The sequence below is a fragment of the Mustela putorius genome, unplaced genomic scaffold (assembly GCF_011764305.1).
Source record: "Mustela putorius furo isolate JIRA1106 unplaced genomic scaffold, ASM1176430v1.1 tig00000594_pilon_pilon_pilon, whole genome shotgun sequence".
NCBI lineage: Eukaryota > Metazoa > Chordata > Mammalia > Carnivora > Mustelidae > Mustela > Mustela putorius.
The window spans coordinates 533176-546447 of NW_025421427.1; positions in this window are offsets into that span (position 1 = coordinate 533176).

Here is a 13272-nt window from a genome sequence, read left to right on the forward strand (position 1 = left end):
CAGTGGTCTCTGCATTTACATTAAACCAGCACCTTGCAGGTACTTAGAGAAAATACTGAATGAATTCATCTGAGAACTCCTGACCAACTACCTGCACAGCAAATCTCCCATTCATGATGCTTGTAGGAATGTCCAACAAAACTGACAGGTGCAGGCGAAAAACAAGAAAAAATTAAAAGTGACAATAAATACAATAAAAAGGAAAAACTCCAAAATATACTTTGGTTTATGAAAATACAAGAAATTAACAATATGGAAAAACACAAATTAATAAAATTTGCAGTTGGGAAAGAAGTTAAATTGATAGTTTTCAAAGGTAGAATTTGAATTGATGAATGACTCATACTTAAAAATAACCTACCATGTTCAAAGTGTAAGATAACATATTAAGAGGTAGCGAAAAGACATTTTATTTTAAGATTTTATTTTTTTATTTGACAGACATAGACCACAAGTAGGCAGAGAGGCAGAGAGAAAGGAGGAAACAGGTTCCCCGCCAAGCAGAGAGCCCAATGCGGGGCTAGATCCCAGGACCCTGAGATCTCGACCTGAGCTGAAGGCAGAGGCTTTATCCCACTGAGCCCCCAGGGGCCCCCCAAAAAGACATTTTAAAAGAAGAAATTAGCATAATTTAGTCAGGAAGGCTTATTAGATCCTTGACACATGTCAAAATTCCCTATTCAATTGTACCATGGCAAGAATTCAGAGTATTTCTTACAAATCAGTCATTCGATAGGTAGTCACTGAGTGTCTCTGGGCCAGACACAGGCATGGGCACTACAGATGTAAACAGAGATGAGGCTGTTCTTGACCTTCTGGAGCCCTTGGGTTTGTAGACCATCAGGGAAGTTACAGCTAATTACTTGCTGTTTTTGTTTGTTTTATTATCATTCATTAAGACCTAAAAAACTGTTTATCATTGGGGCGCCTGGGTGGCTCAGTGGGTTAAGCCTCTGCCTTCAGCTCGGGTCATTGATCTCAGGGTCCTGGGATCGAGCCCTGCATCGACCGGCATCGGGCTCTCTGCTCCATGGACAGCCTGCTTCTCCCCCTCTCTCTGCCTGCCTCTCTGCCTACTTGTGATCTCTCTCTCTGTGTCAACTAAGTAAATAAAATCTTTATTTAAAAAAAAATGTTAAAAAAAAGTGTTTATCACTCATTGGAAATATGCTGGCAGATTAATAGATTTGGGCTTATACGGGAACTATAAAATTAAGACAAATATTCACCCAAATATTTGAGTAATAAACAGAATAAGTAATACTAATATCATTGTGACTTAGTATAAAGTTAAGGAACAGTCCCATTAGCCTGTCCTCATGTCCAACATCAACTGCGAAATTTGATGGGTCTCCAAAACCATCCTCATATTTGGTAATTCTTTAAATGGCTTACAGAATTCACTATTATTATACTCAAGGCTGGGATTTATTATGTCAAAAGAATACAGGTTAAAAATAAGCTAATTTCATTCCTGTGTGGAATTTTAAGAAACAAAACAGAACACAGAGGAAGGGAAGAAGAAATAAAATGAGATGAAAACAGAGGGAGACAAACCATAAGAGGCTCCTACCTCTAGGAAACGAAATGAGGGTTGCTGGAGTGTGAGGTGGGTGGGGGATGGGGTGACTAGGTGACGGGCATTAAGGAGGGCACTTGATGGAATGAGCATTGGGTGTTCTATGCAACTGATGAATCACTAAATTCTACCTCAGAAACTAGTAATACACTATATGTTAATTAAATTCAATTTTAAAAAACCTTTTTTTTTAGTATATGTGCTGCCGAAGCGAGCACAAAAAAAATTTTTTTTCTAAATAAACCAAGCTAAGAGGCACATGAACAGAGTCTTTAAGGGGTCCCAACTCAGAGCTTCTAGTAATCCTTTTCCTTTGTGGGTATGGGGAGTGTTAATGCCTCCTGCAACACAACATTACAACAACACAATACACATTGCCAACCACAGGCCTTTATCACATAAACATGGTTGACTGTTGGCTGTCCACGTGCATGATCTTTTAGCCCACAGTTCCTCTGCAGGAAGTCCTGACGCCACATGGCCCAAAGCTTGCAACATAAAGGACATTACACTCTCCCATGCAGCCCAAGGCCTCTTCCTAAACAGATATTCTCGTGCTGCAGGACATTCCAAGAGCCCAGACATCACCTCCCAGCAAAAAGCAAAGGCCATACCTTCCTTTGGAAAACGTTAGTGCTTTACTACACACATAGTCCTAAAAAAATCTACATTTTTATGAATTAGATATCTGTCATTGACCATAACTTGAATTCTCCAACTATATGCTTTTTTGATGGTTCTGTTCCATAGTTTTGGCTATTTAGATCGACTGTGAACCCAAAAGTTTTATACCAAGCATTTTTTTTTATTTATTTTTTTTTTTTTTGAGAGAGAGGATATGAGAAGAGAAGGTCAAAGAGAGAAGCAGACTCCCTATGAAGCTGGGAGCCTGATGCAGGGACTGAAGGATCATGACCCCGATGGAAGGTGTTGCTTAACCAACTGAGCCACCCAGGAACATTCTTCCTGAAGGCTGTTTTTTGTACTTTATTCAGATGAGCGGCTTCAGCAGTCTCCTCCTTCACTTATACTCCCAACTGCCTTCCAAACCCTGGCTGCAGGAAAGAAGACTGAGGAGAAGTGGACATAATGTCAGGGGAAGTTCTGAGTTCCTGACCTTCATTTTGCTGGCGTGAGTGCGTGGCGCTACACGTGAGAAAGGTTCTCTTTGCTTTACTTGAACAGCAGCATTTGAGTGACTTTTCCTTTCATAACCGTGACACCTGCTACCAGGAATTGTGGAAAAGTGAAGGACTAACGTTTTGGAATTTTGTCTATAAGTTCAGACATGAAGGTTAAGCTGTGTTTCATAAGTACAAAACATTATGTCTCACAACCAAGCTATGGCTACATTTTAGGAAAGATGGAAGAGCATAGGGGGGAGAATAAAGGTGAGAGAAATGGAGAGAGACTCAGAAAAAAACAGAAGCAAATGGCTACTATGAAAGGAGAGACAGAGCCTGAAGACCCAAGAGAAGCCAGAGAATGCTAGTCAGAGAAAGCTGAAAGGGAAAAGAGCGAGATGAGGGGATAGACCTTGTCATGTTTGGGATGCTTCATCTGGGTGTACCACCTGTTACACACGAAATACTCCCCACATTTCTCGGGTGTTGGGGTGAGTGGGTGGATTACAATGCTACCACATCTGGGAGACACCCTCTGACCAGCACAAGTAAGATGGCGCCCTTCTATCCCATTCTTGTGTTGTTCATTTTTCATTATACTTAGCAAAACTGATAAGAATTTGTGTATTGCTTGTTTCCTCTTTCCATTCTCCAGACAGTATGCTCCACCGATATGGTTAGTCTTTTTTGCTGCTGACTCCCTAATGCCTAAGGCTGTTCCCGGCACACAATGGGCTCTCAATGAGGTTTTGCAGCAATTATACCTTATTAAAGTACACATATACTATAAGAGCAGAGATAGAGGCCCCAGGAGAGTTGTTGCAATGGTTCAATAAACTAAGTGACTCAGCCTTTTGGAAGCTTATTTTTCACATCTATACAACAATAACAAAATAATTCTAAGAAGTAGTGTACTATTAAGGACGAAGCGAGATAAATCATGTAAAGTTCTTAAAATGCTTATGGACATTTAGTATACACTTAACAACTGTTAGCAACTACTGTATTTTCTTTAGTCACTGAATTATAAGAACAGAGTAGTCAGTTCTTCTCGGGCCAAAACTAAAGAGAAATATGAGCTTTGAATGTTCAAATCCCAACCCAAAAAGTGTATTTGCGGGGATCTGGAACAAAGATCACCTTGTTCTGGAATATCTGTTGACTAAGCATGGTTTGAGACATCTGTTCATGCTAAAGATGACTAAGGCATAGGTAATATTGGAATAAATAGCTTATGAATATGTGTTAAAAGAACTCTTCCTTATACATCAAATATCAATACTGATGGCAAAATGGTATGGAAGAAATAAACCATTTTTATTCCTTCAATTATAGGAGAGAGATGAATGCAGAGAAGAAATGAATGCAAACAATAATGGAATATGTGGATGAGCTCATACAATTTATGAAGTATAAAAGTCTGATCTGCCTGAGAATGATTGATTAGTGTGTATATCCTGCTCAAATCTAACCCACCATGGTTTGTTTTTGACTGATTCATCAGGAGAGCCTAAACAGCCTAAATAAAAGTGTTTTAGCATTTTCGCTGTGGTTTTGCTCTAATTATAAAAATAGAATTTACTTCCTTACAGGCCCAGCGACTGGGAATTCGTTATTTACCACGAGTACCTTTGATGGAGAAGTCTAAGTGAGGGCCACACGTCTGTAGACGAGATGTTATGAGTAATAAAATCTGGAGACATAGAATTCTGCATTCAATGTCGAGTCCAATCCTTCTCCTAGATCTCGCCTTTCCAGACATACAATTTATTTTTCCCTTTATCCTCCGGCGTCCAAGTCGGAGTGGGTAAGACCTAAGCCCTGTGGAAGGTAAACGGCCTGGTTTAGCTCAGCTGCCATAGGCGGAGTCACCCCCAGCATCGGAACTAAGGGAAACGCGACACTTCAAAGCAGTCCCAAACTCCAGCGTGCACCCAATCACCTGAAGTAGTCTGTAAACTACTGGGCCCGCCTCCCGGATTCTGACCCGCTAGATCTCTAGCAGGATCCGATAGTTTGCATTTCTCTATTACCCAGGTGCTGCTGGTGCTGCCGGTCCGGGGACTCGCGCCACAGAACTGAGATTTCAACCAGAAGAGGGGATTTCCTTGAAATACTAGTACCAAACACCAACGCAGTCACACTCGGGTGTAAACTGACTGCAAAGTCCTACAAATACGCAGCGGCCATTAGCCACCCTCCGCGCAGGCGTGCAGACTGCCCTGCGCGCCGACAATCCCAGCCCCCTCACCCTCTGACTCATGGCCACGCCCTCCACACCGCCCCCTCACTGGGCCGTTTCTCCGCACCCGTCCCGCCCAACGAGCCTTACGGCACATTACGTCCTTCCGGCTCCCCCGTGGGGTCGCGCGTCTTCTGGCGGCTTCCGGTCGCCTTAGGCTGGGCGGGTTCCCGCGGCGCCCCCTGCTGGTGCGCAGAAGCTGGTCACCCGGGCTCGCAGAGCTGAGGCTGGACCTTCGCCACAGGACACTGGGCGGTCCGCAGAGAAGAACGCCGGGCCGAGTGCTGTTCCGCCGGAGCAGCAGGACAGGAGTGTCCTTGGTGACCCTCCTGCCCGGCTGTGGGTGAGCCGGCCCCGTCCCTCTGCTGTGGCCGAGGGACCCTCAAGTGGACTCCGCGGGGCAGCCGGCTTGCACACCCGGTACTCACGGTCCGCAGATTTCTAGAGCATTTCCTGCGAATGTTTGAATATTACATGTTTTTTTTTTTTTTTTATGGTATTCATTCTAATCCATGTCTTTAGAACTGCTTTTAGTTTGGAAGCATGTGAGAAAGATTTTTATTTTTACCATCTTAGAGAAATTTTTCCTGTGGCTCTTTAGATGATGATGATAGAGTGCAGTATATATGAAACTGGTTTCTTTGTATCTATTGTTATTTTCCTGAAGCCAAGCCTGAAATTTTGAAATTATGAAATGTGTACCTTGTAATAAATCGTATATTCTGTGTACGTTAGCTGCAGAAGTCACAGATGAAGTATGTTTATCATGTTCAGTTTTCTATAACGATAAGCATTTTCCTTGGTTGGTATATGAAATTCTAAGAGTCGGATGCTAAAAGCTTGGCCTGTACTTGTAAACATGAAGTTGTATGTAATTCTGGCACTTCCTGCTATATATAGTGGCTGTGTGGTCAGGTGCGTGAGGGCCCTGAATGTTACATCCTATCAGTGGATTTTTACTTTGTCATTGTGGATTATAGTTCTTTCTCACTTTCAGAAGTTCTCTTTCATTAGTTTTAAAAATGGACCTTGTTTTGAATGTCCCTTGAATTTTGCCTGTGTTATTCCATCTCTAGCTGACAATTTCAATATCTGACATTATATGTCTGAGGGAAAAGGAGGGGATCTTCTTTTTTATTTTTTTGGGGGGGGAGGGAGCCTGAGTCTTCATAGTGTGGTTTCTTCCTGTATTAGGTCACATTTATTATGAGTTTATATTTGGACACCCCCAAATTTCTAGGAGAATGCCTGGCAGGTAATATGTGCTCAATAAATAATGAATGCATGAATAGTTAGGTGATAGATAGGTAGATAATAGATAACTTGTGTAACCCAGTAACTTGGGTTAAAGATGCTTCCTTCCTGAAGAGGTTTAAGTTTACCTCCATGAGGCACTAGAGGGCACCCATCGCCCTTTAATTTCAAGCTTTCACTGAAAGTCCAGACTCTAGGTCTTTAGAGAAATCCTTATAAATTTCCTCTGCCCTTCTCCATGGCGCCACCTCTGAGGCAAACAGGTTTCCTTTTTAGAAATTTTTGTTAGATTTTTTTTTTCCCCTTCAAGGCTAAGCTTTCTCAGGAGCCCTGGTTCTGTGCTAGGTGTTTCCAGTTCAGTTGAAAGGCCTAGAATCCTGTTTTCCCCAAAGGGCTGACATTAATTGAAAAAGTGCAGAATCTTAATGACATTTGCCCCCAGGGAACCCAGTCTGATGTGTTTGTCAGGCTTCAGCTCCTAGGTGTGTATTGTTCTGGGAGATTTGGGGAGTTTTCCTTTGTTTCTTGTTATCTGGGCTGTGATATGTGTTTACCATTTTTCAAGCCCTTAGCTATTTTGCTTCAAGATGGCTTTCCAGAATATCTTGTTGTCCACACTGGAACCAGAAGTCCTTACAGTGTACCTGTCTATCGCCACTAATATTTTGAGCCTTAGAATTGTTTAATATTGCTATACTTGCTATCTCTTGGTAACATTTTCCAGGCATATTTTCTCCTCACCCTTATTTTTTTCTTTATTATTACTTTTTAAATCCATGCATGATTTGTTTTCAGACTCAAGAGGCACACTATATAATACATTTCGTATTTTACACACGTTTTTGATTTATAGAAAAATAATAAGCATCATAAAAAGATAAAATACTGTACATATTCCAGAACTCCAATGTCAGGGAAGAAGAATTCCTCTGTACTCCAAGGTCCTCTTAGCTGGACTGGAACCAAATGATATGGGACAGATTAACAGTTGAAATTTAAATTTAATACTGTACGTACGAGGAATCCACATAGATGCAGACATTTCAAAAATAGGCAAAATAAGGTACATATGTTATTGTGAACTAAGGAGACTAGGGCAAGAGTCTCGGACTCCAGAGGGAGAGGAGGTAATTCACACGGGGGATAAGAAGAGCAGATGTTTGGTAATTAGATGTTTGCCCTACCATACAAATGAGTCACTCAGATAAAATTTATCTCTGTTAATAAACCTTATTCTAGGAAACACCACCAATTTAGATTCTTCTGTTTGGCTAAGGGAGAGACAAAAATCTTCTTGAGATTGCTGGGTATCAAGTGTCTTTAGCTCAAAATAATGCACATGCCAAGTGGCACATTGGGTCGGGGGAGGGCTGTCCTGAGCCCCTTCAGTTTCCCCATCTAAATGTCCTTGGGAGTTTCTCATATTAAGAGTTGAGCAGATAGGTTTTTTCATCTCCTTGATCTAGTCTCTTAGTCCTGACAGTAGTTCAGTTTGGTCAAACTCACTTCAGGAGCCTGTGATCCACTTATATTCTCCAAGTTTGGCCTGTGGTTTAAGTAACCAGGTGTTATATAAAAGGCATTTCTATGGAAACAAAAGCAAATGTTAATCCATTTTTTGAGTCTCAGGATAGCCAGTTGAGAAGACTTCAAGATGTCAGTTTGGAGGCATCTTCAACTAGAGTGAGAGCAGTTACTGGCAACCTGACAGATTTTCCTAGATTGTAGTTCAGGTGTCGCTGGTGATCTTTTGAGTGGGCCATAGAGCAACAGGACAAAAATGGTCTATGCATGAGCTTTATGGCAATTTCTTTACATCAGGTTATTTATACTTAGTTTTCCAGGGCTTCAGGAGAAAAGGAAGTTTTAGTTCTCAAAAAATTCAAAGTCAGAAAAATGGAAGAATGTCGCTCTCGGCCCGCAAGAACGACTCGAAGACTCACGTAGCAGCGAACCTTCTTCTTTAATCGCTTTTTTCTTCTACCGCTCTACCCTCGGCGCATGCGTTTTTATACAGGCAGTGTTACCCAATCACAATGCAGTGCTCATGCACCTCCCGCGAGAGTGGACCTAAATGAACAGCCAATCATATTCAGTCCCTTACAGCTCTTAGAGTAGGCCTCCTGTACTGGCTCCCGACAGAAGAAAAATCAAAGTGTTAGTTTGGAGACTTGTAGACAGGAATTGGAGAATGTGAGAGGAAATCCTTATCTAGTTCAGTTTACAATGAATAGTATTAAAATCTTATATCTACAAAGACGTGTTATTGAAACAGATTTTCTCTCTCTACCCACCCTCATTCTTACCAAAGAGAGCTATATTAACAGTATTTTGTTTTCAAAATAAGTTTTTTAGTTTCAAAAAATCTTGGCCTGATTATTTATATAAGTCCTCCAAGAACATGGTTGACCCTACAGATTTTTTAAAACCTGCATTGCTGGAACTTTTCAAAGGAATCTCCAGATGGAACCTTTAATAGCCTCTCAAGGCCAGAAGCCCAGCCAAATCCTTGCCATCAGACTTGACCTGCAATACCTACACATTTGGGTGTAGGTGAGTTTCTCTCTCCTCAAGGTTCCCAGAATATCCTGAGGTTCCTGCACCTGCCGGGAGGTAACCTCTACTCACCTAGTAAGATTGTTTGGAATTCTGAAAGCAAGGTATCAGGGTGATATTTCCAAGGGGCTTATTGTCTCCATAAACTCAACCTTAGTTCCTTAAAGCTGTCTGGTCATATCTGAGTCTACGCATGTCTCTCAAATATGACATTTCAGTCAAAGCCTTGGTAATATACCTATTGTTTCCAATTACGTCTGTCACAAGGAAAACAAATGTTTATTGAATTTATGCAAATAAATAAACTGCCACAAAAATAAAAGAATTCTCACAGATTTTCTGGAGCATTCAGGTAGGGAGAAAAGCTACATTTTTAAAAATTTGTTCACAAAGGTGTATTTTGTCAAATTGCTATATGTCAGCTTAAGAATAGATGTTTCCTTAAATCTGGAAAAAAGCGAAACAATTTTTTAAAAGTCAGTAATGTTTGAAACAAAGACTCATAAAAAGTATAATTATCTTCCTCAATTCATTCCATCCCATGTTATTAATAATTTTTGTTCTGTTTGAATACAACATTTCCACCAGTTCTGAAAATGTTTACATAGTTCAGCTCTTGGTTTTGTTTGTTTGTTTAGAGAAAGAGTGTGGGGGGGGGGCGGGCAGATGGAGAGAGGGAATGTTAATCAGGCTTCTTCTCACAACCCCAAGATCATGAGCTGAAATCAAGAGTTGGATGCTTAACCGACTGAGCCACCCAGGCACCGCAATGTAATTCAGTTTTATGATCTTAAGTTTACCAGAAACCTCTACTCAGAATATTTTCCATGAGTATCACTAAAGATGAAGCACATTAGCAAGAAGCTCCTGAGTAAAACTAAAATTGTCTGTAGGGATGCCTGGGTGGCTCAGTTGGTTAAGCCACTTCCTTTGGCTCAGGTCATGATCCCAGGGTCCTGGATCAAGTCCCCTATCGGGCTCCTTGCTCCTTGATCGGCAGGGACCCTGCTTCTCTCTCTGCCTGCCACTCTGCCTGCTTTGTGTACTCTCTCTCTGACAAATAAATTTGAAAAAATAATAAAAATAAAACTGTCTGTAAATGATAAAAGACTTAAAGATGGGCACAGTGAAGGATCTGGTTAAAGTTCATTACAATGCAGCTCACAAGGAAATTTGGTTATTTTTGTGACATACAACACTTAAAGTTAATAACATATCAAGACATCAGATTTCTAGGAATTTCACATAATTTTAGATAAGAAATCCACATAAATATAATCTAACAGGGCTTAATATCACTTTGTTGACAATGCTTCCCATGTAATTTCACATACCAAATAAGCCTAATTAGTTTTATTGCTCACCAAAAAAAAAAAAAAATTAATGTTCCTGGGGCCTGGTGGGAAATTTCACTTAGCTTCTGGTCGAAAGACTTCATTTTAGAATTTGATTGTAGAAAGTATGTCTAAGAAAAAACACAAGATTTGAACATTTCATTAAGTAGGACCACCATCATTATGAAGCAGTATTTAATTATCCACTTAATCAAACCAGCAAGAGAAGATAACAGAGGCAAATATAGAAGGCTATGTAGTTATGAGTAAAATTTAGCTCTTTCAATATTAAGACTCTATTTTCTTAAGTAATCAAAGACCTGATAAACATAGAAATTATTTTGACAAACTTAGAATCATTGTTTTTTTAAGGCAAATAACTTAAAAGGTAAAGAAAACTTTTGTGTACAATTTCTCATGAAGGGCACAGCAATAGTTTAAGAATACTTTGTACTTTCAAAAAAAAGAGAAAACAAAAACTTTGCACCAGTGTATTTTGGTATTAAAACTTACTTGCTTATTCAAATTCATCCTAATCTCAGCAAGTACTGACTGCACATAAAGTTTCTTTCCAAAGAGGCTTTGTCCATAAACGTACATCTTTATTTAACACTCAGATTTTGACCTAAATTTTCCCTCTGATGAAGTTCTAGAACCTAGGTGAGGTTTGGTGGGCTGAGGTCCGGAGCTGATGACCAAGAAAGAATTCTTGAGACATCTTTGGTGCAAAATGGTGGTTTATTAAAGCACGGGGACAGGACCCGTGGGCAGGAAGAGCTGCTGCTGCCCCGGGTTGTGAGGGGTGGTTGGTTATATACGCAGGAGTTGGGTAGGTGAGGACAAAGGGCTATTGGGGCAAAGAATACTATCAGAATATTGAAGGCTTAGTTACTATCAAGTAAAGACAATTGAGAGTCTCCTGGTGGAATGTTACATTCCTGCTATCAAGCATCCCTGTTAATGAGATTTAGGTTTAAAGACAATTGGGAGTCTGGTGGAATGTTACATTCCTGCTATCAAGCATCCTTGTTAATGAGATTTAGGTTTAGAAGAAATTTAACTTTATTTCTACCTCCACCTCCTTCGGTTTTTATGGAGGGGAGGGTAACATTAGGCTTGAGGAACTGAGTTCTGTGTCTTTGGAAATTGGGCTATTGATAAGGTAACTTCTTTGTTGTAATCTCAAGGACATTTGCAAACCAAGGGAGACTCCTGTCTTGTAGGATTGTGATCTTAGCAAGTTAACTATTTATCATTTTATGGCAGTCAAGGGGTGCCTGAGGAATGCTACACCTATGGAGGGGAGCGGATGAAGGGGGGGGTGCAAGGCACCAGCTTTTGCTTTGTCCTCAGCCAGCCTCCTGTTCCCTCATCACCTCTATAAATAATCAGTCTTGCTTTAACGCTTTCTTTTCCCTCAACAAATAGTTTTATTACTCATACTTCTTCTTACAAAAATGCATTTCTTACTTTACTCACATAGAGTTGTTAATTTCCAGTAGTTTAAATTATTCTTAAAATTCTTAATACTTAATACTTAATTCTTAATACTTAGAAACCTTAATTTCTAGGGAAAACTAGGTAATAAGCAATTGTGAACTGTTATAGTGATGTGGGAAACAGAGGCAGAAGAAAATCATTAAATTTCCTTACCTACTGACAAGCCCTTGAAACAGTCAGAGTGGCTCTCCTCTAAGGACTCAACTGACCTCCACCTTAAGGCTTTGCTAAGGGCAAAGGACAATCCTAGCCTGACCAACCCCCTCCTACCCCCAACCAGGATCCTGTAAGTCTACTTTAACAATTCCTTTAGGAACTTTATCTCTAAACCTCCAAGATAGTGTCGTGAATCATTCCCAAGCATATGGCCCACTGATATACATCTAAAGGGTCTCACCTTCAGAGGTTTTATTACTGGTAATGAATGACCTTTTCGGGAGGTGACACAGCTAGACAGAGAAAAATCTGATCCCCATCTATTAGACTGACCATCAAGGTGCACCATGGTAAGTGTACCCACCAGATGGTGGAGACCGAAGTGAATATTCACACTGGTCAGACACCAAGCTCTTAGGACACAGAGCAAGACAAAAGGAAAATACTAACAGATCTAAGCCTTGGGTCTCCTGGAGCCCACTGATACCTAGGAGGTATTTCCTGTGGGTATGGAACACTGTGTGGTTTTGCAGTGTACTTACTTCACAAAGATTTCCTTGAGGTTGGGAGTCACCTAGAGTCAATATAATCCTTTCTGTGACCAACGTATCCTATTATGGGAGGCTTCCTGAGCTAGCCAGCACTCTTAACAGCTTTCAAACACTCAACCCATTCCCGTAAATGGGGCACTGACTTCCAAGAAGTAGCTTAGCAACATACCCAAAAAACATAAAAGATGCAGACAAAGGAACACAGAGACCATATCTGGTAGGAAAATGATCAGTTAGTTACTAAAGGGTACTCTGCCAAATTAAGCAGTCACTTAGCCCAAGGAACTAGTTTCACAAATATTTTCTCCTGCTAATCTAAATTTAGACAGAGAAAAGAAGTCTCACCACTCTTGCTCCATTAGATTCCACAGAGATTGGAAGAGGCTGACACGGTAAAACTTACCTGCTGCCAGCAATATAGCAGATGTCCCAGGATCTCTAAGCTGCTTCGTGGACTGTTGCAAGCAATATCCACGGAGTTAAAGAATCCTGCCAACTATGCCAACCATTGGGGAGCAAGCATTCCTGACCCCTCAAATCTCCTTGAAGCTTGACATTAAAAAATTAACAGGAGAAAACCAACTTTATACGGAACATATAGAGACTCCACAACACGTGGAAATTCCCCAAACAAGCAAAATTTTATATATATATATATATATATATATATATATTCTGAACTAAAGGAGGGTTGGACTTTGACATTTAAGAGTAAAGGAATACACTTCACACAGCAAAGAGAAGAGCCAATGTTTGGTAATTAGATGTTTGACCTGCCGTAGAGATGGGTCATTCAGATAAAATTAATCTCTCTTCGTAACTTTTATTCGGAAAAGACCTCCCAGTTTAGATTCTTCTCTATGGTTAAGAGAGGAAGAAAAATTTCTCGAGTCTGCAGGGTCTCAAGAGCCTTCAAATCAGAATAGCCACCATGCCAAAGAGGCACACTGAAAGCTGTGGCCTATCCAGGAAAACA